Below are 25,126 nucleotides of genomic sequence, written 5' to 3' on the forward strand. Positions count from 1 at the left end.
TAGATTTGAAGGGGGAAGGGGTTAATAGTCTCCTGCTGGCTGGTGACAAACAGAGGGGCAGCTCACCAGCAGTAGAGAGAAGGAGAGCTGGTAAGGGCTCTCAACTTGCTACCCTGAGGCAAGCCACGAATGATCCACCAGGACATTCTGTGGAAACCGAGGGGATTTGTCACAAGAGGAGGACAGGGCCAGCCCAGCTGAAGTGCTTCTATGCGAATGCGCGCAGCTTGGGCAACAAACAGGATGAGTTAAGGGCCACTGTGCTGCTGGGATGCCACGACATAGTGGCTGTTACTGAAACTTGGTGGGATGAATCCCATGACTGGGATGTAGGCATAGATGGGTATAAACTCTTTAGGAAGGATAGGCAGGGAAGGAGAGGAGGAGGTGTTGCCCTCTATGTCAATAGCCAGTTGGAATCAGTGGAGCTCCAACTGGGGAGGGATGATAAGCTAGTTGAGAGTGTATGGGTCAAAATTAAAGGCAGGACAGGGGAAGAAGATATTACTGTGGGGGTCTCCTACAGGCCACCTGACCAGCAGATCCAAGCAGATGAGGCCCTCCATAGGCAAATAGAAGCAGCTTCCAGGTCACAAGCCCTGGTCCTCATGGGTGATTTCAACCACCCGGACATCTGCTGGAGGGACAACACAGCAAGGCACCAGCAATCCAGGATGTTCCTGGACTGCATAGAAGACAACTTCCTCCTCCAAATGGTGGAGGAACCAACAAGAAATGGTGCTATGCTGGACCTTGTTCTCACCAACAGGGAAGGGCTGGTAAGCAATGTGAGGCTCATAGACGGCCTTGGCTGCAGTGACCATGAAGCAGTTGAATTTAACATCCTCAGGGCAATCAGGAGGAAGTATTCCAAGCTCATGACCCTAGACTTTAGGCATGCAGATTTTGATCGCTTCAGGGATCTGCTAGCCAAAGTGTCATGGGACAAAGCCCTGGAGGGAAGAGGGACCCAGGACAGCTGGTCAGTATTCAAGGACCACCTCCTCTGTGTCCAGGAGCTCTGTGTACCAACAAAGAGAAAAGCAGGTAAGAATGCTAGGAGGCCTGCCTGGATGGGCAAGGAGCTACTGGACACACTATTACTTAAAAAGAAACTCTACAGGAAGTGGAGGGAAGGACAGGTAGAACAGGGGGAATACAAGGAAGCTGCCCGAGCAGCAAGAGTCCTGGTCAGGAAAGCCAAAGCAGAGTTTGAGTTGAATCTAGCCAGGGAGATTAAAGGGAATACTAAGAACTTTTACAGGTATATTAATGGGAAGAAGAAGACTAGGGAAGGTGTGGGCCCCCTCAGAAAAGAAAATGGTGACATGGTCACCTGTGATGAGGAAAAGGCTGAGGTACTTAATAACTTCTTTACCTCAGTCTTCACTGCAAGGGCCTCTAGCCACACTCCTGATGTTATGGAAGTCAAAGCCAGGGACAGGGAGGAAGAACTGCCCATTGTAAGTGCAGATCAGGTTCGTGATCATCTGAAGAACCTGAAAGTGTTCAAGTCCATGGGACCCGACGGGTTACACCCACGGGTACTGAGAGAACTGGCAGATGAGGTTGCTAAACCCCTCTCTATTATATTTCAAAAGTCCTGGCAGTCTGGTGAAGTCCCCACAGACTGGAAAAGGGGAAACATTGCCCCCATCTTCAAAAAGGGCAAGAAGGAGGAACCAGGGAACTACAGGCCAGTCAGTCTCACCTCTGTGCCTGGAAAGATCATGGAACAGATCCTCCTGGAGTCACTACTCGCTCAAAAGAATAGTGAAGAGGTGATTGGGAACAGTCAGCATGGCTTTGCCAAGGGCAAATCCTGCCTGACCAACCTGGTGGCCTTCTATGAGCAGGTGACAAAATTAATAGATGAGGGGCGAGCAACTGATGTCGTTTACCTGGACCTGAGCAAAGCCTTCGACACTGTCCCGCACCACATCCTGGTCTCCAAACTGGTGACACATGGGTTTGATTGGTGGACCACTAGATGGATAAGGAACTGGCTTGATGGCCGCACCCAAAGAGTGGCTGTCAATGGCTCCATGTCCCAGTGGAGGCCAGTGACAAGTGGAGTCCCTCAGGGATCAGTCCTGGGACCTATCTTATTCAACATCTTTGTGGGGGACATGGACAGTGGCATTGAGTGCACCCTCAGCAAGTTTGCTGATGACACCAAGCTGTGTGGTGCAGCAGACACGCTGGAGGGAAGGGAGGCCATCCAGAGGGACCTTGACAGGCTGGAGAGGTGGGCACAGGCCAACCTCATGAAGTTCAATAAGAGCAAGTGCAGGGTCCTGCATCTGGGTCGAGGCAATCCCAGGCACAAATACAGGCTGGGCAGTGACTGGCTGGAGGATAGCCCTGAGGAGAGAGACTTGGGGGTGCTGGTGGACAAAAAGCTCAACATGAGCTCTCAATGTGCACTTGCAGCCCGCAAAGCCAATCAGATCCTGGGCTGCATCAGGAGAAGTGTGGCTAGCAGGTCGAGGGAGGTGATCCTCCCCCTCTACTCAGCCCTGGTGAGACCCCACCTGGAGTACTGTGTCCAGTTCTGGAGCCCCTATTACAAGAGGGATGTGGAGGTGCTGGAACGTGTCCAGAGAAGGGCCACGAGGATGATCAGAGGGCTGGAGCACCTCTCCTATGAGGGCAGACTGAAGGAGTTGGGGCTGTTCAGTCTGCAGAAGAGAAGGCTCCGAGGTGACCTAATTGTCGCCTTCCAGTATCTGAAGGGGGCCTACAGGAAGGCAGGGGAAGGACTTCTCAGGATATCAGGTAGTGATAGGACTAGGGGGAATGGAGTGAAGCTGGAGGTGGGGAGATTCAGGCTGGATGTGAGGAGGAGGTTCTTCACCATGAGAGTGGTGAAACCCTGGAATGGGTTGTCCAGGGAGGTGGTCGAGGCCCCGTCCCTGGGGGTGTTTAAGAGCAGGCTGGATGAGGCTCTGTCCAGCCTGATCTAGTGTGGGGTGTCCCTGCCCATGGCAGGGGGGTTGGAACTAGATGATCCTTGTGGTCCCTTCCAACCCTGAATGAAACTATGAAACTATGTTGATAGTGTTAGACATGCTACTTTACAGAACCGTGCTGCAATTGATTTTTTGCTGTTAGCTCAAGGACATGGTTGTGAAGACTTTGAAGGAATGTGTTGCATGAATTTGTCTGATCATTCTGAATCTGTCCATGCTAGTATACAAATGCTAAAAGATGGAGTTAATAAATTAAAGGTAGATGATAGGTTTGATTGGTTAGACCAACTCTTTTCCGGATGGGGTCTAACTGGTTGGTTTCGCAGTTTTGTAAAAATTTTGTGTTATGCGGGTGTGTTTTTAATTCTTTTGTTTTTAATTATTCCTTGTCTTTTGCAATGTTTGATGTACCGCTTGCAGAGCATTTCTTCCTCCTTATTTGAAAAAAGAGGGGGAGATGTTGGGGCCAGCCCTTGGGCAATAGAACATGTTTATACCAGAATATGAAATACACCCTGTTTTGACATGAAACTGAACTGAGATAACAAGGAGGTGAGAAAATGAACTTGGACACAGAGAGGTGTAAATCAGGATGATGTTAACCACAGAACTGGAGTTCAAAGCAAGAACACGCAAGTAGCTGTGAGCCAATAGAAGAAAAGCCTTGATGCGTGCTTGTCGCGTGGACAAAGTGAGCCGTCCAATCCTATGATGCATGAACAGTGCCTGATTGCATGTAAGAAAGAAGAAAACCGTATAAAAGTAGCCACAGTGTGTGCAATAAAGGAAGTCTTTTGACAGTATATCGTGTCGGTATATTTGCTCCCCTCTACCTGGCCGCAGCACTAGACTTTTCCCTTTAGGTTTTACCCCAACAATGTTTTGCTTCTATTCGAATTGTCTCAGAAGTGCTGTATGAAGCTGCAGAGTACAGCAAGTATTGAGCTGAGGGAAGTGTTAGGGCATAATTCAAATACTCATTTTGACTGCCTCCAGAAGTTAATTCAGATGGCAAATGCAATTTGGTGCTAGGCTTTTGCCTTTAGGTTTTACCCCAGCAATGTTTTCATTAGTTTCGCTCAATCTTAAAATCAACCATTGGGCAGCAGTGTGGAGCACCGTGTATCTCACCACAGGAAAGATGTAGGGCAGAATTCTAAGGATCATTTTGACTGTCCCTAGAAGTTAGATCAGATGGCAAATGCAATTTGGTGCTAGGCTTTTCCCTTTAGGTATTACCCCAACAATGTTTTGCTTCTATTCAAGTTGTCTCAGAAGAGCTGCATCCAGCAGCAGAGTAAAGCATGTATCTCAGCAGAGGAACGTGTTAGGGCAGAATTCTCAGGATCATTTTGACTGCCTCCAGAACTTAGATCAGATGGCAAATGCAATTTGGAGCTAGGATTTCCCCTTTAGGTTTTACCCCAACAATGTTTTCATTAGTTTTGATCAATCACGAAATGAAGCATTTGGCAGCCGTGTGGGCCACCCTGCATCGATGCACAGGAAAGAGGTAGGGCAGAATTCTAAGGATCATTTTGACGGCCTCCAGAAGTTAGATCAGATGGCAAATGCAATTGGGTGCTAGGCTTTTCCCTTTAGGATTTACCCCAACAATGTTTTGCTTCTATTCGAATTGTCTCAGAAGTGCTGTAAGGAGCTGCAGAGTACAGCATGTATCTCAGCAGAGGGAAATGTTAGGGCAGAATTCAAATACTCATTTTGACTGCCTCCAGAAGTTAGATCAGATGGCAAATGCAATTTGGTGCTAGGCTTTTCCCTTTAGGTTTTACCCCAACAATGTTTTGATTCTATTTGAATTGTCTCAGAAGTGCTGTAAGGAGCTGCTGAGCACAACAAGTATCTCAGCAGAGGGAAGTGTTAGGGCAGAATTCTAAGGATCGTTTTGACTGCCTCCAGAAGCCAGATCAGATGGTTAATGCAATTTGGGGATACACTTTTCCCTTTAGGTTTTACCCCTACAATGTTTTGCTTCGTTTCGATCTATCTCGAAATCAAGCATTTGCCAGCTGTGTGGAGCACCCTGCATCTCAGCAGAGGAAAGTGTTACGGCAGAATTCTAAGGATCATTTTGACTGTCCCCATAAGTTAGATCAGATGGCAAATGCAATTTGGTGCTAGGCTTTTCCCTTTTGGTATTACCCCTACAATGTTTTGCTTCTATTCGAATAGTCTCAGAAGTGCTGTATGCAGCTGCAGAGTACGGCAAGTATCTCAGCCGAGGAAAGTGTTAGGGCAGAATTCTAACGATCATTTTGACTGCCTCCAGAAGTTAGATCAGATGGCAAATGCAATTTGGTGCTAGGCTTTTTCCTTTAGGATTTACCCCAACAATGGTTGGCTTCTATTCGAATCGTCTCAGAAGTGCTGTATGCAGCTCTAGATTAATGCATGCATCTCAGCAGAGGGAAGTGTTAGGGCAAGATTCTAAGGATCATTTTGACTGTCCCTAGAAGTTAGATCAGATGGCAAATGCAATTTGGTGCTAGGCATTGCCCTTCAGGTTTTACCCCAACAATGTTTTCATTAGTTTCGATCAATCTCCAAATCAAGCATTTGGCAGCAGTGTGGACCACCCTGTATCTCAGCACAGGAAAGTGTTAGGACAGAATTGTTAGAATCATTTTGACTGTCTCCAGAAGTTAGATCAGATGGCAAATGCAATTTGGTGCTAGGCTTTCCCCTTTAGGTATTACCCCAACAATGTTTTCATTAGTTTTGATCAATGTCGAAATGAAGCATTTGGCAGCCATGTGGGCCACCCTGCATCGCAGCACAGGAAAGAGGTAGGGCAGAAATCTAAGGATCATTTTGACTGCCTCCAGTAGTTAGATCAGATGGCAAATGCAATTTGGTGCTAGGCTTTTCCCTTTAGGTTTTACCCCAACAATGTTTTGCTTCTCTTCGAATTGTCTCAGAAGTGCTGTAAGCAGCTGCAGAGTACAGCAAGTGTCTCAGCAGAGGAAAGTGTAAGGGCAGAATTCTAAGGATCGTTTTGACTGCCTCCAGAAGCCAGATCAGATGGTAAATGCAATTTGGTGCTAGGCTTTTCCCTTTAGGTATTACCCCAACAATGTTTTCCTTCTATTCGAATTGACTCAGAAGTGCTGTAAGCGGCTGCAGAGTAAAGCATGTATCTCAGCTGAGGGAAGTGTTAGGGCAGAATTCTAAGGATCGTTTTGACTGTCACCAGAAGTTAGATCAGATGGCAAATGCAATTTGCTGCAAGGCTTTTCCCTTTAGGTATTAACCCAACAATGTTTTGCTTCTCTTCGAGCTGTCTCAGAAGAACTGTATCCAGCTGCAGAGTAAAGCATGCATCTCAGCTGAGGAAAGTTTTAGGGCAGAATTCTAATACACATATTGACTGCCTCCAGAAGTTAGATCAGATGGCAAATGCCATTTGGTGCTAGGTCTTTCCCTTTAGGTTTTACCCCAACAATGTTTTGCTTAGTTTCGATCAATCTCGAAATCAAGCATTTGGCAGCTGTGTGGAGCACCCTGTATCTCAGCAGAGGAAAGTGGGCAGAATTCCAAGGATCATTTTGACTGCCTCCAGAAGTTAGATCAGATGGCAAATGCCATTTGGTGCTAGGCTTTTCCCTTTAGGTTTTACCCCAACAATATTTTCATGAGTTTCGTTCAATCTTAAAATCAATCATTTTGCAGCTGTGAGGGCCACCCTGTATCTCAGCACAGGAAAGAGGTAGGGCAGAATTCTAAGGATCGTTTTGACTGCCTCCTGAAGTTAGATCATATGGCAAATGCAATTGGGTGCTAGGCTTTTCCCTTTAGGTTTTACCCCAACAATGTTTTGCTTCCCTTCGAGTTGTCTCAGACGTGCTGAATCCAGCAGCAGAGTAAAGAATGTATCTCAGCAGAGGAAAGTGTTAGTGCAAAATTCAAATACTCATTTTGACTGCCTCCAGAAGTTAGATCAGATGGCAAATGCAATTTGGTGCTAGGCTTTTCCCTTTAGGTTTTACCCCAACAATGTTTTGCTGAGTTTCGAATTGTCTCACAAGTGCTGTAAGCAGCTGCAGAGTACAGCAAATATCTCAGCAGAGGGAATTGTTAGGGCAGAACTCTAAGGATCGTTTTGACTGCCTCCAGAAGTTAGATCAGATGGCAAATGCAATTTGGTGCTTGGCTTTTCCCTTTTGGTTTTACCCCAACAATGTTTTTCTTCTATTTGAATTGTCTCAGAAGTGCTGTAAGCAGCTGTAGATTAATGCATGTATCTCAGCAGAGGGAAGTGTTAGGGCAAGATTCTAAGGATCATTTTGACTGTCTCTAGAAGTTAGATCAGATGGCAAATGCAATTTTGTGCTAGGCATTGCCCTTCAGGTTTTACCCCAACAATGTTTTCATTAGATTCGATCAATGTCCAAATCAAGCATTTGGCAGCAGTGTGGACCACCCTGTATCTCAGCACAGGAAAGTGTTTGGACAGAATTGTAAGAATCATTTTGACTGTCTCCAGAAGTTAGATCAGATAGCAAATGCAATTTGGTGCTAGGCTTTTCCCTTTAGGTTTTACCCCAACAATGTTTTCCTTCTATTCGAATTGTCTCTGAATTGCTGCAAGCAGCTGCAGAGTACAGCAAGTATCTCAGCCGAGGAAAGTGTTAGGGCAGAATTCAAATACTCATATTGATTGCCTCGAGAAGTTAGATCAGATGGCAAATGCTATTTGGTGCTAGGCTATTCTTTTAAGTTTTTACCCCAACAATGTTTTCCTTCTATTCGAATTGTCTCAGAAGTGCTGTATGCAGCTGCAGAGTACGGCAAGTATCTCAGTCGAGGAAAGTGTTAGGGCAGAATTCAAATACTCATATTGATTGCCTCCAGAAGTTAGATCAGATGGCAAATGCAATTGGGTGCTAGGCTTTTCCCTTTAGGTTTTACCCTGTGGTGAAGTGGTTATTAAATTTATGAATATGAAATATGAATTATGAAAAATATTATTTTATTAATTATAAAACTATTAATAACCGATGAATCACCAACTTATATACATGTTCTAGTGCACATTTGTGAAATAGATTCCATAACTGGCTTAGTGTTATGATTATAACGTAATTGAACTATCTATAAACCCTTTCTATATTTATATACCGAAGGGTGCAGTTCCTCCGCTTGGGCACTAGATGGAGACTCAGCGGGACGCGGGCGGTTTCTGGCTATATACAGCAATATTATAATCTTTCTATGCGTCAGCGCTTACTCTGCTAGACGCGGATACTTTGAACTGAGTGCTAGTGGGTGGTAAGCACGTGGACAATATTCAATCCCCTTCAGACAACAGGGATCGGTCCTGGTCGGGGTCGGTCCGTGGGATAGGCCCTCAGAAGTCGGCTCGCACGGCAGGGCGGGACGACGGTGGCCGGTAGGTGGGCTCGAACGACGGAAGCAGACGAAGCTACGGGGGTCGGCCCAACCACGGCGGCTCTCGGGGCTGATACAAACAGCCTCGGGGAGAGAATGCGGCTGCGCTAGGCGGCGGATTCTCTTTAATGAGGTTAAAGGAGCAACAGGACTCTCGTAGTGGTCCCGGGTCCGGTGCAATATAAGCACGAACAATGCTCTGGTTTTCCCTGGAATTTACAGGGCTCAGAGCGGCACTCGGCGGCTCCTCAGAGCGGCACTCGGTATTGATCAAGTCCCTTCTCCCCGGCAACTGGGCAGATCTTACCCGCAGGGGTTGGTCCAGTCCTCCGGTGGCACGATGGGCCTTCCGATCGGCACGACTGGTTGTAGCAATGCTGAGCTCATCAGGCTCAGCGAAGGTCCTCCCTCTGGGCTTCTTCAACAATGCAGAGGCTTCCAGTATGCGTGCATGTATAACAGAAGCTAACAACAATAAGCCCAACGGCAAAGGCTGCAGCTCGAGAGTTACTCTCTTGAGCAAGCACAGAGACAAAGTAAATGAGGGGGCCACGTGTTCACCAACTGGGGTGATACTTATAGATTCCTCGAGGCTGGGCTTGACCAATAGGCACTCTCATAAACAACTGGCTTCAGCCTATAGAAAGCGTGAAGCTACAATTATGCACATACTTGGTGTCAGCACAAGCGCTGCATGCGCTGGGTGCGTGCAAGCCTGGCTAATGCCTTGGCTTTTGTCTCCCTCCCAGAGGGAGGGGGAACTTACCCACATGCTGGGACAAGATTCAGTATTGGGGCATAATGTGCCTTCACCACATACCCCAACAATGTTTTCATTAGTTTTGATCAATCTCGAAATGAAGCTTTTTTTCAGCAGTGTGGGCCACACTGTATCGCAGCACAGGAAAGAGGTCGGGCAGAATTCTAAGGATCATTTGGATTGGCTCCACAAGTTAGATCAGATGGCAAATGCAATTTGGGGCTAGGCTTTTCCCGTTAGGTTTTACCCCAACAATGTTTTGCTTCTATTCGAATTGTCTCAGAAGTGCTGTAAGCAGCTGCAGAGTACAGCAAGTATCTCAGCAGAGGGAAGTGTTAGGGCAGAATTCTAAGGATCGTTTTGACTGCCTCCAGAAGATAGATCAGATGGCAAATGCAATTTGGTGCTAGGCTTTCCCCTTTAGGTTTTACCCCAACAATGTTTTCCTTAGTTTCGATCAATCTCGATATCAAGCATTTGGCAGCTGTGTGGAGCACCCTGTATCTCACCATAGGAAAGAGGTAGGGCAGAATTCTAAGGATCATTTTGACTGTCTCCAGAAGATAGATCAGATGGCAAATGCAATTTGGTGCTCGGCTTTTCCCTTTAGGTTTTACCCCAAGAATGTTTTGCTTCTCTTCGAATTGTCTCAGAAGTGCTGTAAGGAGCTGCAGAGTACAGCAAGTATCTCAGCAGAGGGAAGTGTTAGGACAGAATTCTAAGGATCGTTTTGAGTGCCTCCAGAAGATAGATCAGATGGCAAATGCAATTTGGTGCTAGGCTTTTCCCTTTAGGTTTTCCCCCAACAATGTTTTGCTTCTATTTGAATTGTCTCAGAAGTGCTGTGAGCAGCTGCAGAGTACAGCAAATATCTCAGCAGAGGGAATTGTTAGGGCAGAATTCTAAGGATCGTTTTGACTGCCTCCAGAAGTTAGATCAGATGGCAAATGCAATTTGGTGCTAGGCATTGCCCTTCAGGTTTTACCCCAACAATGTTTTCATTAGTTTCGATCAATCTCCACACCAAGCATTTGGCAGCAGTGTGGACCACCCTGTATCTCAGCACAGGAAAGTGTTAGGGCAGAAATCTAAGGATCGTTTTGACTGCCTCCAGAAGATAGATCAGATGGCAAATGCAATTTGGTGCTAGGCTTTTCCCTTTAGGTTTTACCCCAACAATGTTTTCATTAGTTTTGATCAATCTCGAAATGAAGCATTTGGCAGCAGTTTGGGCCACACTGTATCGCAGCAGAGGAAAGTGTTACGGCAGAATTCTAAGGAACATTTTGACTGCCTCCAGAAGTTAGATCAGATGGCAAATGCAATTTGGTGCTAGGCTTTTCCCTTTAGGTTTTACCCCAACAATGTTTTCATTAGTTTCGATCAATCTCGAAATGAAGCTTTTTTTCAGCAGTGTGGGCCACACTGTATCGCAGCACAGGAAAGAGGTCGGGCAGAATTCTAAGGATCATTTGGATTGGCTCCACAAGTTAGATCAGATGGCAAATGCAGTTTGGGGCTAGGCTTTTCCCTTTAGGTTTTACCCCAACAATGTTTTCCTTAGTTTCGATCAATCTCGATATCAAGCATTTGGCAGCTGTGTGGAGCACCCTGTATCTGAGCAGAGGAAAGTGTTACCGCAGAATTCTAAGGGTCATTTTGACTGTCTCCAGAAGATAGATCAGATGGCAAATGCAATTTGGTGCTCGGCTTTTCCCTTTAGGTTTTACCCCAACAATGTTTTGCTTAGTTTCGATCAATCTCGAAATCAAGCATTTGGCAGCAGTGTGGAGCACCCTGTATCTCAGCAGAGGAAAGTGGGCAGAATTCCAAGGATCATTTTGACTGCCTCCAGAAGTTAGATCAGATGGCAAATGCAATTTGGTGCTAGGCTTTTCCCTTTAGGTTTTACCCCAACAATGTTTTGCTTCTATTCAACTTGTCTGAGAAGTGCTGTATGCAGCTGTAGAGTACGGCAGGTATCTCTGCCGAGGAAAGTGTTAGGGCAGAATTCTAAGGATCGTTTTGACTGCCTCCAGAAGTTAGATCAGATGGCAAATGGGAATTGGTGCTAGGCTATTCCCTTAAGGTTTTACCCCAACAATGTTTTCCTTCTATTCGAATTGTCTCAGAATTACTGCAAGCAGCTGCAGAGTACAGCAAGTATCTCAGCTGAGGGAAGTGTTAGGGCAGAATTCTAAGGATCATTTTGACTGCATCCAGAAGTTAGATCACATGGCAAATGCAATTTGGTGCTAGGCTTTTCCCTTTAGGTATTACCCAAACAATGTTTTCATGAGTTTCGATCTATCTTGAAATCAAGCATTTGGCAGCAGTGTGGAGCACCCTGTATCTCACCACAGGAAAGAGGTAGGGCAGAATTCTAAGGATCATTTTGACTGTCCCCATAAGTTAGATCAGATGGCAAATGCAATTTGGTGCTTGGCTTTTCCCTTTAGGTATTACCCCAACAATGTTTTGCTTCTATTTGACTTGTCTCAGAAGTGCTGTATCCAGCTGCAGAGTAAAGCATGTATCTCAGCAGAGGCAAGTGTTAGGGCAAAATTCAAATACTCATTTTGACTGTCCCCAGAAGTTAGATCAGATGGTAAATGCAATTGGGTGCTAGGCTTTTCTGTTTGGGTTTTACCCCAACAATGTTTTGATTCTATTCGAATTGTCTCAGAAGTGCTGTAAGCAGCTGCCGAGTACAGCAAGTATCTCAGCAGAGGGAAGTGTTGGGGCAGAATTTTAAGGATCGTTTTGACTGCCTCCAGAAGCCAGATCAGATGGTAAATGCAATTTGGTGCTAGGCTTTTCCCTTTAGGTTTTACCCAAAAAATATTTTGCTTAGTTTCGATCAATCTCAAAACCAAGCATTTGCCAGCCGTGTGGAGCACCCTGTATCTGAGCAGAGGAAAGTGTTACCGCAGAATTCTAAGGATCATTTTGACTGCCTCCAGAAGTTAGATCAGATGGCAAATGCAATTTGGTGCTAGGCTTTTCCCTTTAGGTTTTACCCCAACAATGTTTTCATTAGTTTCGATCAATCTTGAAATCAAGCATTTGGCAGCAGAGTGGAGCACCCTGTATCACACCACAGGAAAGAGGTAGGGCAGAATTCTATGGATCATTTTGACTGCCTCCAGAAGTTAGATCAGATGGCAAATGGGAATTGGTGCTAGGCTATTCCCTTAAGGTTTTACCCCAACAATGTTTTCCTTCTATTCGAATTGTCTCAGAATTACTGCAAGCAGCTGCAGAGTACAGCAAGTATCTCAGCTGAGGGAAGTGTTAGGGCAGAATTCTAAGGATCATTTTGACTGCATCCAGAAGTTAGATCACATGGCAAATGCAATTTGGTGCTAGGCTTTTCCCTTTAGGTATTACCCAAACAATGTTTTCATGAGTTTCGATCTGTCTTGAAATCAAGCATTTGGCAGCAGTGTGGAGCACCCTGTATCTCACCACAGGAAAGAGGTAGGGCAGAATTCTAAGGATCATTTTGACTGTCCCCATAAGTTAGATCAGATGGCAAATGCAATTTGGTGCTTGGCTTTTCCCTTTAGGTATTACCCCAATAATGTTTTGCTTCTATTTGACTTGTCTCAGAAGTGCTGTATCCAGCTGCAGAGTAAAGCATGTATCTCAGCAGAGGGAAGTGTTAGGGCAAAATTCAAATACTCATTTTGACTGTCCCCAGAAGTTAGATCAGATGGTAAATGCAATTGGGTGCTAGGCTTTTCTGTTTGGGTTTTACCCCAACAATGTTTTGATTCTATTCGAATTGTCTCAGAAGTGCTGTAAGCAGCTGCCGAGTACAGCAAGTATCTCAGCAGAGGGAAGTGTTGGGGCAGAATTTTAAGGATCGTTTTGACTGCCTCCAGAAGCCAGATCAGATGGTAAATGCAATTTGGTGCTAGGCTTTTCCCTTTAGGTTTTACCCCAAAAATATTTTGCTTAGTTTCGATCAATCTCAAAACCAAGCATTTGCCAGCCGTGTGGAGCACCCTGTATCTGAGCAGAGGAAAGTGTTACCGCAGAATTCTAAGGATCATTTTGACTGCCTCCAGAAGTTAGATCAGATGGCAAATGCAATTTGGTGCTAGGCTTTTCCCTTTAGGTTTTACCCCAACAATGTTTTCATTAGTTTCGATCAATCTTGAAATCAAGCATTTGGCAGCAGTGTGGAGCACCCTGCATCTCACCACAGGAAAGAGGTAGGGCAGAATTCTATGGATCATTTTGACTGCCTCCAGAAGTTAGATCAGATGGCAAATGGGAATTGGTGCTAGGCTATTCTCTTAAGGTTTTACCCCAACAATGTTTTCCTTCTATTCGAATTGTCTCAGAATTACTGCAAGCAGCTGCAGAGTACAGCAAGTATCTCAGCTGAGGGAAGTGTTAGGGCAGAATTCTAAGGATCATTTTGACTGCATCCAGAAGTTAGATCACATGGCAAATGCAATTTGGTGCTAGGCTTTTCCCTTTAGGTATTACCCAAACAATGTTTTCATGAGTTTCGATCTATCTTGAAATCAAGCATTTGGCAGCAGTGTGGAGCACCCTGTATCTCACCACAGGAAAGAGGTAGGGCAGAATTCTAAGGATCATTTTGACTGTCCCCATAAGTTAGATCAGATGGCAAATGCAATTTGGTGCTTGGCTTTTCCCTTTAGGTATTACCCCAACAATGTTTTGCTTCTATTTGACTTGTCTCAGAAGTGCTGTATCCAGCTGTAGAGTAAAGCATGTATCTCAGCCGAGGAAAGTGTTTGGGCAGAATTCTAAGGATCGTTTTGACTGCCTCCAGAAGTTAGATCAGATGGCAAATGGGAATTGGTGCTAGGCTATTCCCTTAAGGTTTTACCCCAACAATGTTTTCCTTCTATTCGAATTGTCTCAGAATTACTGCAAGCAGCTGCAGAGTACAGCAAGTATCTCAGCTGAGGGAAGTGTTAGGGCGGAATTCTAAGGATCATTTTGACTGCATCCAGAAGTTAGATCAGATGGCAAATGGAATTTGGTGCTAGGCTTTTCCCTTTAGGTATTACCCAAACAATGTTTTCATTAGTTTCGATCGATCTCGAAATCAAGCCTTTGGCAGCAGTGTGGAGCACCCTGTATCTCACCACAGGAAAGAAGTAGGGCAGAATTCTAAGGATCATTTTGACTGTCCCCAGAAGTTAGATCAGATGGCAAATGCAATTTGGTGCTTGGCTTTTCCCTTTAGGTATTACCCCAACAATGTTTTGCCTCTATTTGACTTGTCTCAGAAGTGCTGTACCCAGCTGCAGAGTAAAGCATGTATCTCAGCAGAGGGAAGTGTTAGGGCAAAATTCAAATACTCATTTTGACTGTCCCCAGAAGTTAGATCAGATGGCAAATGCAATTTGGTGCTAGGCTTTTCCCTTTAGGTATTACCCCAACAATGTTTTGCTTCTATTCGAATTGTCTCAGAGGTCCTGTATGCAGCTGCAGAGTACGGCAAGTATCTCAGCCGAGGAAAGTGTTAGGGCAGAATTCAAATACTCATATTGATTGCCTCCAGAAGTTAGATCAGATGGCAAATGCAATTTGGTGCTAGGCTTTCCCCTTTAGGTTTTACCCCAACAATGTTTTCATTAGTTTTGATCAATCTCGAAATGAAGCATTTGGCGGCCGTGTGGGCCACCCTGCATCGCAGCACAGGAAAGAGGTAGTGCAGAATTCTAAGGATCATTTTGACTGCTTCCAGAAGTTACATCATATGGCAAATACAATTGGGTGCTAGGCTTTTCCGTTTAGGTTTTACCCCAACAATGTTTTGCTTCTATTCGAACTGTCTCAGAAGTGCTGTAAGCAGCTGCAGAGTACAGCAAGTATCTCAGCAGAGGGAAGTGTTAGGGCAGACTTCTAAGGATCGTTTTCACTGCCTCGAGAAGTTAGATCAGATGGCAAATGCAATTGGGTGCTAGGAATTGCCCTTCAGGTTTTACCCCAACAATGTTTTCATTTCCAGAATTAAGATCAGATGGCAAATGCAATTTGGTGCTAGGCTATTCCCTTAAGTTTTTACCCCAACAATGTTTTCCTTCTATACGAATTGTCTCAAAAGTGCTGCAAGCAGCTGCAGAGTACAGCAAGTATCTCAGCAGAGGAAAGTGTTAGGGCAGAATTCAAGTACTCATATTGATTGCATCCAGAAGTTAGATCAGATGGCAAATGCAATTTGGTGCTAGGCTTTCCCCTTTAGGTTTTACCCCAACAATGTTTTCATTAGTTTTGATCAATCTCGAAATGAAGCATTTGGCAGCCGTGTGGACCACCCTGTATCTCAGCAGAGGGAAGTGTTAGGGCAGAATTGTAAGGATCATTTTGACTGTCTCCAGAAGTTAGATCAGATGGCAAATGTAATTTGGTGCTAGGCTTTTCCCTTTAGGTTTTACCCCATCAATGTTTTGCTTGTATTCGACCTGTTTCAGAAGTGCTGCAAGCAGTTGCAGAGTACAGCAAGTATCTCAGCAGAGGGAAGTGTTAGGGCAGACTTCTAAGGATCGTTTTCAATGCCTCCAGAAGTTAGATCAGATGGCAAATGCAATTGGGTGCTAGGCTATTCCCTTTAGGTTTTACCCCAACAATGTTTTCCTTCTATTCGAATTGTCTCAGAAGTGCTGCAAGCAGTTGCAGAGTACAGCAAGTATCTCAGCAGAGGGAAGTGTTAGGGCAGACTTCTAAGGATCGTTTTCAATGCCTCCAGAAGTTAGATCAGATGGCAAATGCAATTGGGTGCTAGGAATTGCCCTTCAGGTTTTACCCCAACAATGTTTTCATTAGTTTTGATCAATCTCGAAATGAAGCATTTGGCAGCCGTGTGGGCCACCCTGAATCGCAGCACAGGAAAGAGGTAGGGCAGAATTCTAAGGATCATTTTGACTGCCTCCAGAAGTTAGATCTGATGGCAAATGCAATTTGGTGCTAGGCTTTTCCCTTTAGCATTTACCCCAACAATGTTTTGCTTCTATTCGCATTGTCTCAGAAGTGCTGTAAGCAGCTGCAGAGTACTGCATGTATCTCAGCAGAGGGAAGTGTTTGGGCAGAATTCAAATACTCATTTTGATTGCCTCCAGAAGTTAGATCAGATGGCAAATGCAATTTGGTGCTAGGCTTTTCCCTTTAGCATTTACCCCAACAATGTTTTGCTTCTATTCGCATTGTCTCAGAAGTGCTGTTAGCTGCTGCAGAGTACTGCATGTATCTCAGCAGAGGGAAGTGTTAGGGCAGAATTCAAATACTCATTTTGACTGTCTCCAGAAGTTAGATCAGATGGCAAATGCAATTTGGTGCTAGGCGTTTCCCTTTAGGTTTTACCCCAACAATGTTTTCCTTATATTCGAATTGTCTCAGAAGTGCTGTAAGCAGCTGCAGAGTACAGCAAGTATCTCAGCAGAGGGAAGATTTAGGGCAGACATCTAAGGATCGTTTTCACTGCCTCCAGAAGTTAGATCAGAGGGCAAATGCAATTTGGTGCTAGGCTTTTCCCTTTAGCATTTACCCCAACAATGTTTTGCTTCTATTCGCATTGTCTCAGAAGTGCTGTAAGCTGCTGCAGAGTACTGCATGTATCTCAGCAGAGGGAAGTGTTAGGGCAGAATTCAAATACTCATTTTGACTGCCTCCAGAAGTTAGATCAGATGGCAAATGCAGTTCGGTGCTAGGCTTTTCCCCTTAGGTTTTACCCCAACAATGTTTTGCTTCTCTTCGAGTTCTGTCAGAAGTGCTGTACCCAGCTGCAGAGTAAAGCATGTATCTCAGCAGAGGGAAGTGTTTGGGCAGAATTCTAAGGATCATTTTGGCTGCCTCCAGAAGTTAGATCAGATGGCAAATGCAATTCGGTGCTAGGCTTTTCCCCTTAGGTTTTACCCCAACAATGTTTTGCTTCTCTTCGAGTTCTGTCAGAAGTGCTGTATCCAGCTGCAGAGTAAAGCATGTATCTCAGCAGAGGGAAGTGTTCGGGCAGAATTCAAATACTCATTTTGACCGCCTCCAGAAGTTAGATCAGATGGCAAATGCAATTTGGTGCTAGGCTTTTCCCTTTAGGTTTTACCCCAACAATATTTTGATTCTATTCGACTTGTCTCAGAAGTGCTGTATGCAGGTGCCAAGAACGGCAGGTATCTCAGCAGAGGAAAGTGTTAGGGCAGAATTCAAATACTCATATTGACTGCCTGCAGAAGTTAGATCAGATGGCAAACGCAATTGGGTGCTAGGCTTTTCCGTTTAGGTTTTACCCCAACAATATTTTGATTCTATTCGAATTGTCTCAGAAGTGCTGTGAGCACCTGCCGAGTACAGCAAGTTTCTCAGCAGAGGGACGTGTTAGGGCAGAATTCTAAGGATCGTTTTGACTGCCTCCAGAAGCCACATCAGATGGTAAACGCAATTTGGTGCTAGGCTTTTCCCTTCAGGTTTTACCCCAAAAATATTTTGCTTAGTTTAGATCAATCTCAAGACCAAGCATTTGCCAGCCGTGTGGAGCACCCTGTATCTCAGCAGAGGAAAGTCTTACGGCAGAATTCTAAGGATCATTTCGACTGCCTCCAGAAGTTAGATCAGATGGCAAATGCAATTTGGTGTTAGGCTTTTCCCTTTAGGTTTTACCCCAACAATGTCTTCATTAAGTTTTGATCAATCTCGAAATGAAGCATTTGGCAGCAGTGTGGGCTACACTCTATCGCAGCACAGGAAAGAGGTAGGGCAGAATTGTAAGGATCAGTTTGACTGTCTCCAGAAGTTAGATCAGATGGCAAATGCAATTTGGTGCTAGGCTTTTCCCTTTAGGTATTACAACATCAATGTTGTGCTTCTATTCGAATTGTCTCAGAAGTGCTGTTAGCAGGTGCAGAGTACAGCAAGTATCTCAGCAGAGGGAAGTGTTAGGGCAGAATTCTAAGGATCGTTTTGACTGCATCCAGAAGTTTGATCAGATGGCAAATGCAATTTGGTGCTAGGCTTTCCCCTTTAGGTTTTGCCCCAATAATGTTTTGCTTAGTTTCGATCAATCTCGAAATCAAGCATTTGGCAGCTGTGTGGAGCACCCTGTATCTCAGCAGAGGGAAGTGTTAGGGCAGAATTCTAAGGATCATTTTGACTGCCTCCAGAAGTTAGATCAGATGGCAAATGCAATTTGGTGCTAGGCTTATCCCTTTAGGTTTTACCCCAACAATGTTTTGCTTCTCTTCGAGTTGTCTCAGAAGTGCTGTATGCAGCTGCAGAGTAGAGAATGTATCTCAGCAGAGGGAAGTGTTAGGGCAAAAATCAAATACTCCTTTTGACTGCTTCTAGAAGTTAGATCAGATGGCAAATTCAATTTGGTGCTAGGGTTTCCCCTTTAGGTTTTGCCCCAACAATGTTTTCATTAGTTTTGAACAATCTCGAAATGAAGCATTTGGCAGCAGTGTGGGCCACACTTTATCGCAGCACAGGAAAGAGGTGGGGCAGAATTCTAAGGATCATTTTGATTGCCTCCACAAGTTAGATCAGATGGCAAATGCAATTTGGTGCTAGGCTTTTCCCTTTTGGTTTTACCCCAAAAATGTTTTCCTTCTATTCGAATTGTCTCAGAAGTCCTGTATCCAGCTGCAGAGTACAGCAAGCAGCTCAGCTGAGGGGAGTGTTAGGGCAGAATTCAAATATTCATTTTGACTGCCTCCGGAAGTTAGATCAGATGGCACATGCAATTTGTTGCTAGGCTTTTCTTTTTAGGTTTTACCCCAACAATGTTTTGCTTCTATTCAAATTGTCTCAGAAGTGCTGTATGCAGCTGCAGAGTACAGGAAGTATCTCAGCAGAGGGAAGTGTTAGGGCAGAATTCTAAGGATCATATTGACTGCCTCCAGAAGTTAGATCAGATGGCAAATGATATTTGGTGCTAGGCTATTCCATTTAGGTTTTACCCCAACAATGTTTTCCTTCTATTCGAATTGTCTCAGAAGTGCTGTAAGCAGCTGCAGAGTACAGCAAGTTGCTCAGCTGAGGGGAGTGTTAGGGCAGAATTCAAATACTCATTTTGACTGCCTCCGGAAGTTAGATCAGATGGCACATGCAATTTGGTGCTAGGCTTTTCCATTTCGGTTTTACCCCAACAATGTTTTCATTAGTTTTGATCAATCTCGAAATGAAGCATTTGGCAGCCATGTGGGCCACCCTGCATCGCAGCACAGGAAAGAGGTAGGGCAGAATTCTAAGGATCATTTTGACTGCCTCCAGAAGTTAGATCAGATGGCAAATGCAATTGGGTGCTAGGCAATTCAATTTAGGTTTTACCCCAACAATATTTTCATAAGTTTCGCTCAATCTTGAAATCAAGCATTTGGCAGCAGTGTGGAACACCCTGTATCTCACCACAGGAAAGAGGCAGGATAGAATTCTAAGGATCATTTTGACTGTCTCCAGAAGATAGATCAGATGGCAAATGCAATTTGGTGTTAGGCTTTTCCCTTTAGCTTTTACCCCAAGAATGTTTTGCTTCTATTCGAATTCTCTCAGAAGTGCTGTAAGCAGCTGCAGAGTAAAGCATGTATATCAGCAGAGGGAAGTGTTAGGGCAGAATTCAAATACTCATTTTGACTGCCTCCAGAAGTTAGATCAGATGGCAAATGCAATTTGGTGCTAGGCTTTTCCCTTTAGGTTTTACCCCAACAATGTTTTGCTTCTATTCGAATTGTCTCAGAAGTGCTGTAAGCAGCTGCAGAGTACAGCAAGTATCTCAGCATAGGGAAGTGTTAGGGCAGAATTCTAAGGATCATTTTGACTGCCTCCAGAAGATAGATCAGATGGCAAATGCAATTTGGTGCTAGGCTTTTCCCTTTAGGTTTTACCCCAACAATATTTTCATTAGTTTTGATCAATTTTGAAATCAAGCATTTGGCAGCAGTGTGGAACACCCTGTATCTCACCACAGGAAAGTGTTAGGGCAGAATTCTAAGGATCATTTTGACTGTCTCCAGAAGATGGATCTGATGGCAAATGCAATTTGGTGCTAGGCTTTTCCCTTTAGGTTTTACCCCAACAATGTTTTGCTTGTATTCGACTTGCTTCAGAAGTGCTGTATGCAGCTGCAGAATAAAGCACGTATCTCAGCAGAGGAAAGTGTTTGAGCAGAATTCTAAGGATCATTTTGACTGCCTCCAGAAGTTAGATCAGACGGCAAATGCAATTGGGTGCTAGGCTTTTCCCTTTAGGTTTTACCCCAACAATGTTTTGCTTGTATTCGACTTGCTTCAGAAGTGCTGTATGCAGCTGCAGAATAAAGCACGTATCTCAGTAGGGGGAAGTGTTAGGGCAGAATTCAAATACTCATTTTCACTGCCTACAGAAGTTAGATCTGATGGCAAACGCAATTGGGTGCTAGGCTTTTCCGTTTAGGTTTTTCCCCAGCAATGTATTGATTCTATTCGAATTGTCTCAGAAGTGCTGTAAGCTGCTGCCGAGTACAGGAAGTGTCTCAGCCGAGGAAAGTGTTAGGACAGAATTCTAAGGATCGTTTTGACTGCCTCCAGAAGATAGAGCAGATGGCAAATGCAATGTGGTGCTAGGCTTTTCCCTTTAGGTATTACCCCATCAATGTTTTGCTTCTATTCGAATTGTCTCAGAAGTGCTGCACAGAGCTGCAGAGTACGGCAAGTATCTCAGCCGAGGAAAGTGTTAGGGCAGAATTCAAATACTCATATTTATTGCCTCCAGAAGCCAGATCAGGTGGCAAATGCAATTTGGTGCTAGTCTTTTCCCTTTAGGTTTTATCCCAACAATGTTTTGCTTAGTTTCGATCAATCTCGAAATCAAGCATTTGGCAGCAGTGTGGAGCACCCTGTATCTCAGTAGAGGAAAGTGTTTGGGCAGAATTCTAAGGATCATTTTGACTGCCTCCAGAAGTTAGATCAGATGGCAAATGCAATTTGGTGCTAGTCTTTTCCCTTTAGGTTTTACCCCAACAATGTTTTGCTTCTCTTCGAGTTGTCTCAGAAGTGCCGTATCCAGCTGCAGAGTAAACTATATATCTCAGCAGAGGGAAGTGTTAGGGCAGAATTCAAATACTCATTTTGACTGCCTCCAGAAGTTAGATCAGATGGCAAATGCAATTTGGTTCAAGGCTTTCCCCTTTAGGTTTTGCCCCAACAATGTTTTCATTAGTTTTCATCAATCTCGAAATGAAGCATTTGGCAGCAGTGTGGGCCACAATGTATCGCAGCACAGGAAAGAGGTGGGGCAGAATTCTAAGGATCGTTTTGACTGCCTCCAGAAGCCAGAGCATATGGCAAATGCAATTTGGTGCTAGGCTTTTCCCTTTAGGTTTTACCCCAACAATGTTTTCATGAGTTTCGATCAATCCTGAAATCAAGCATTTTGCAGCAGTGTGGGCCACCCTGTATCTGAGCACAGGAAAGAGGTAGGACAGAGTTCTAAGGATCATTTTGACTGCCTCCAGAAGTTAGATCAGATGGCAAATGCAATTTGGTGCTAGGCTTTTCCCTTTAGGTTTTACCCCAACAATGGTTTCATGAGTTTCGATCAATCTTGAAATCAAGCATTTTGCAGCAGTGTGGGCCACCCTGTATCTCAGCACAGGAAAGAGGTAGGGCAGAATTCTAAGGATCAGTTTGACTGTCTCCAGAAGTTAGATCAGATGGCAAATGCAATTTGGTGCTAGGCTTTTCCCTTTTGGTTTTACCCCAACAATGTTTTGCTTCTCTTCGAATAGTCTCAGAAGTGCGGTATGCAGCTGCAGAGTAAAGAATGTATCTCAGCAGAGGAAAGTGTTAGGGCAAAATCCAAATACTCATTTTGACTGCCTCCAGAAGTTAGATCAGATGGCAAATGCAATTTGGTGCAAGGGTTTCCCCTTTAGGTTTTGCCCCAACAATGTTTTCATTAGTTTTGAACAATCTCGAAATGAAGCATTTGGCAGCAGTGTGGGTCACACTTTATCGCAGCACAGGAAAGAGGGTGGGCAGAATTCTAAGGATCATTTTGATTGCCTCCACAAGTTAGAACAGATGGCAAATGCAATTTGGTGCTAGGCTTTTCCCTTTAGGTTTTACCCTAACAACGTTTTGCTTCTATTTGTATTGTCTCAGAAGTGCTGCATGCAGCTGCAGAGTACAGGAAGTATCTCAGCAGAGGGAAGTGTTTGGACAGAATTCTAAGGATCATATTGACTGCCTCCAGAAGCCAGATCAGATGGTAAATGCAATTTGGTGCTAGGGTTTTCCCTTTAGGATTTACCCCAACAATGTTTTGCTTAGTTTCGATCAATCTCGAAATCAAGCATTTGGCAGCAGTGTGGAGCGCCCTGTATCTCAGCAGAGGAAAGTGTTTGGGCAGAATTCTAAGGATCAGTTTGACTATCTCCAGAAGTTAGATCAGATGGCAAACGCAATTTGGTGCTAGGCTTTTCCCTTTTGGTTTTACCCCAAATATGTTTTGCTTCTCTTCGAGTTGTCTCAGAAGTGCTGTATGCAGCTGCAGAGTACAGGAAGTATCTCAGCAGAGGAAAGTGTTAGGGCAAAATTCAAATACTCATTTTGACTGCCTCCGGAAGTTAGATCAGATGGCAAATGCAATTTGGTGCTAGGCTTTTCCTTTTAGGTTTTACCCCAACAATATTTTGCTTCTATTCGAATTGTCTCAGAAGTGCTGTATGAGGCTGCAGAGTACAGGAAGTATCTCAGCAGAGGGAAGTGTTTGGACAGCATTCTAAGGATCATATTGACTGCCTCCAGAAGTAAGATCAGATGGCAAATGCAATGTGGTGCTAGGCTATTCCATTTAGGTTTTACCCCAACAATGTTTTCCTTCTATTCGAATTGTCTCATAAGTCCTGTATCCAGCTGCAGAGTACAGCAAGTAGCTCAGCTGAGGGGAGTGTTAGGGCAGAATTCTAAGGATCGTTTCGACTGCCTCCAGAAGCCAGAGCAGATGGCAAATGCAATTTGGTGCTAGGCTTCTCCATTTCGGTTTTACCCCAACAATGTTTTCATTAGTTTTGATCAATCTCGAAATGAAGCATTTGGCAGCCATGTGGGCCACCCTGCATCGCAGCACAGGAAAGAGGTAGGGCAGAATTCTAAGGATCATTTTGACTGCCTCCAGAAGTTAGATCAGATGGCAAATGCAATTTGGTGCTAGGCTTTTCCCTTTAGGTTTTACCCCAACAATGTTTTGCTTCTATTCGAATTGTCTCAGAAGTGCTGTAAGGAGTTGCAGAGTACAGCATGTATCTCAGCAGAGGGAAGTGTTAGGGCAGAATTCTAAGGATCGTTTCGACTGCCTCCAGAAGCCAGAGCAGATGGCAAATGCAATTTGGTGCTATGCTTTTCCCTTTAGCTTTTACCCCAACAATGTTTTCATGAGTTTCGATCAATCTTGAAATCAAGCATTTTGCAGCAGTGTAGGCCTCCCTGTATCTCAGCACAGGAAAGAGGTAGGACAGAATTCTAAGGATCATTTTGACTGCCTCCAGAAGTTAGATCAGATGGCAAATGCAATTTGGTGATAGGCTTTTCCCTTTAGGTTTTAACCCAACAATGTTTTGCTTCTATTCGAATTGTCTCAGAAGTGCTGTATGCAGCTGCAGAGTAAAGAATGTATCTCAGCCGAGGAAAGTGTTAGGGCAAAATCCAAGTACTCATTTTGACTGCCTCCAGAAGTTAGATCTGATGGCAAATGCAATTTGGTTCAAGGGTTTCCCCTTTAGGTTTTACCCCAACAATGTTTTGCTTCTATTCGAATTGTCTCAGAAGTGGTGCATGCTTCTGCAGAGTACAGCATGTATCTCAGCAGAGGGAAGTGTTAGGGCAGAATTCTAAGGATCGTTTGGCTGCCTCCAGAAGCCAGATCAGATGGTAAATGCAATTTGGTGCTAGGCTTTTCCCTTTTGGTTTTACCCCAACAATGTTTTGCTTCTCTTCGAGTTGTCTCAGAAATCCTGTATCCAGCTGCAGAGTACAGCAAGTATCTCAGCTGAGGAAAGTGTTAGGGCAGAATTCAAATACTCTTTTTGACTGCCTCCAGAAGTTAGATCAGATGGCAAATGGAATTTGGTGCTAGGCTTTTGCCTTTAGATTTTACCCCAACAATGTTTTGCTTCGATTCGAATTGTCTCAGAAGTGCTGTAAGCAGCTGCAGAGTACAGCAAGTATCTCAGCAGAGGGAAGTGTTAGGGCAGAATTCTAAGGATCGTTTTGACTGCCTCCAGAAGATAGATCAGATGGCAAATGCAATTTGGTGCCAGGCTTTTCCCTTTAGGTTTTACCCCAACAATGTTTTGCTTAGTTTCGATCCATCTCGAAATCAAGCATTTGGCAGCAGTGAGGAGCACCCTGTATCTCTGCAGAGGAAAGTGTTGCGGAAGAATTCTAAGGATCATTTTGAGTGCCTCCAGAAGCTAGATCACATGGCAAATGCAATTTGGTGCTAGGCTTTTCCCTTTAGGTTTTACTCTAACAGTGGTTTCATTATTTTAGATCAATCTCTGAATCACGCATTTGGCATCTGTGTGGACCACCCTGTATCTCAGCACAGGAAAGAGGTAGGGCAGAATTCTAAGGATCGTTTTGACTCCCTCCAGAATTTAGATCAGATAGCACATGCAATTTGGTGCTAGGCTTTTCCCTTTAGGTTTTACCCCAGCAATGTTTTGCTTCTATTCGAATTGTCTCAGAAGTGCTGTAAGCAGCTGCAGAGTAAAGGATGTATCTCTGCAGAGGGAAGTGTTAGGGCAAGAGTCTAAGGATCATTTCGACTGTCTCCAGAAGTTAGATCAGATGGCAAATGCAGTTTGGTGCTAGGCTTTTCCCTTTAGGTTTTACCCCATTAATGTTTTGCTTCTATTCGAATTGTCTCAGAAGTGCTGTAAGCCGCTGCCGAGTACAGCAAGTAGCTCAGCAGAGGGAAGTGTTAGGGCAGAATTCTAAGGATCATTTCCACTGCCTCCAGAAGTTAGATC

Source organism: Melanerpes formicivorus, unplaced genomic scaffold (genome assembly GCF_026170545.1).
Source record: "Melanerpes formicivorus ecotype bairdi unplaced genomic scaffold, bMelFor1.0.p_v2 SCAF_31, whole genome shotgun sequence".
NCBI lineage: Eukaryota > Metazoa > Chordata > Aves > Piciformes > Picidae > Melanerpes > Melanerpes formicivorus.